Raw genomic sequence first — 1,846 nt, forward strand, 5'->3', positions numbered from 1 at the left:
ACTCATAATCCATGAAGATCATCTCAGCCTGAAGCTACAGATGATTACTTTGCTGCAGTCACATGGAGAGAGTATACCTGAAAATAATGGTAACATAAAGGAAAAGAAAGCCAAGAAATGGAGAATGACATGCTCCTGCTAACTGCATTTACATCCTGGATCCAGCTATGTCTGAAGTCAGCAGGAAATTTGGATGCTTCAGTTATGTAAGATGATAATTTCCTTTGTAATTCTTAAACCAGATTGAGTTATGTTGCTATCACTTGCCACTAAAGTAGTCTTGGCTATAATGTCATCCTTCTTCTGACGTGAACTCTAAATAGGTAAATACTCATCTTGGCTAATGACCAAACTTTGCAAGAGAGAAAATCCACGAATCCAAGGATCAAGTGCTTACTCTCATCTATGTCAAGGTTAGACTTCGGTTTTTTTTTTTTTTTAAGATTTTATTTATTTGTCAGAGAGAGGAGAACACAATCAGGGAGAGCGGAAGGCAGAGGGAGAAGCAGACTCCCTGCTGAGCAGGGAGCCCAATGCGGGACTCGATCCCAGGACCCTGGGATCATGACCTGAGCCAAAGGCAGATGCATAACCGACTGAGCCACCCAGGTGTACCTAGACTTTGATTTTAAGGAATTGGTCTGCTTCTGCGGCAGACGATTTTTCCAAGGGGAAACGAAAAGCCTATTCTAATTGCTATTGAAGAGGCATTATGGCATAACTTGGGATCAGTCAATGCTATCAAATGTTGGTATCTATGATGGGTTCAAAGTATTTCTTTAATAATTAGATTTTATACAGAAGTGTAAACTCACCCTCTGAGTCACTGGTTGTCTAATAGTTCTTCCCCTCCCCCTTTGAGATGGCTCCTGGCTTATACATTAAGTTTATGACAAGCACCTACTCCCAGACATTTGTCCTTAATGACCCTCTGTGTAATGCTCTGGCATGTGGGCCGTTGCCCCTGAGTCCCGTGGCTTGGATATAACCAGGTACCCATTTCCCATGGCTGCCCACTGAGTGAGTGGGGATTTCGCCATCAGGGGCATAAGCCTCTGACTTGTTTTTCTCCTAGATAATGCTCCATGCCAAATCATCCCCAGAACAGCGTGCAACCAGGGACAGGGCTGAGCTGCCTAGAGATGCAAAAGGAAAATTTTGTAAGCTCATTGCATAACCTTTTCCTCTTGTTAGAACTTGTACCTGACAAGACTGTTTCCCTCTCTCAGTCTTCCAGAGAGCTGTGTGCCCCCAGGCAGTGAGTAGAATGGGGATCTATCTCGAAGAATGTGGACACTAAATAGGGACAGGGTCCAGGACTGCACAGAAGCTGGGAGAGGCCCAGGTCATGCCTCATCGATGAGGCTTCTGGCACCTCAAGAATTAAAAATGAAGAATTGCCAAAGTGAAGGTTACCAAAAATTATGGAATTTTTTCTTCCAGCATTTACATTGAATGAACACACACACAAATTACCGGTCACTGTAAAGATACTGTGCTTTATACAGGGTTATAAGAGTTATAAGGCATATTACCTTAAAATGAACTACAGGCAGCATGATCTATGGGCGGGACTGCTTCCCCTGAAGGTCTGCAGTCTTCTTGGAGATGGCATCAGAAGTCAATGCAAGGCTTAGGCCAAATGCCCCAGACCCCTCACTGCCAGCCCCGCTGCATGACATTACAATTAATTTAAAAAAAATGATTAAGTTGTGTCTTGTGTCTCCTACCTTCTTAGACCTGGGGGTGAAGCACACCGTACAAGTACCAGAAACATTACTTGACGGGGACCCAAAGGAATTCGATGCTTGTTCTGTGGCTTTGCCTGGACCAGCTGTGTGACCTT

The sequence above is a fragment of the Mirounga angustirostris genome, unplaced genomic scaffold (genome assembly GCF_029215605.1).
Source record: "Mirounga angustirostris isolate CCGP_5_RB_7025 unplaced genomic scaffold, mMirAng1.0.hap1 SCAF_10, whole genome shotgun sequence".
Classification (NCBI taxonomy): Eukaryota; Metazoa; Chordata; class Mammalia; order Carnivora; family Phocidae; genus Mirounga; species Mirounga angustirostris.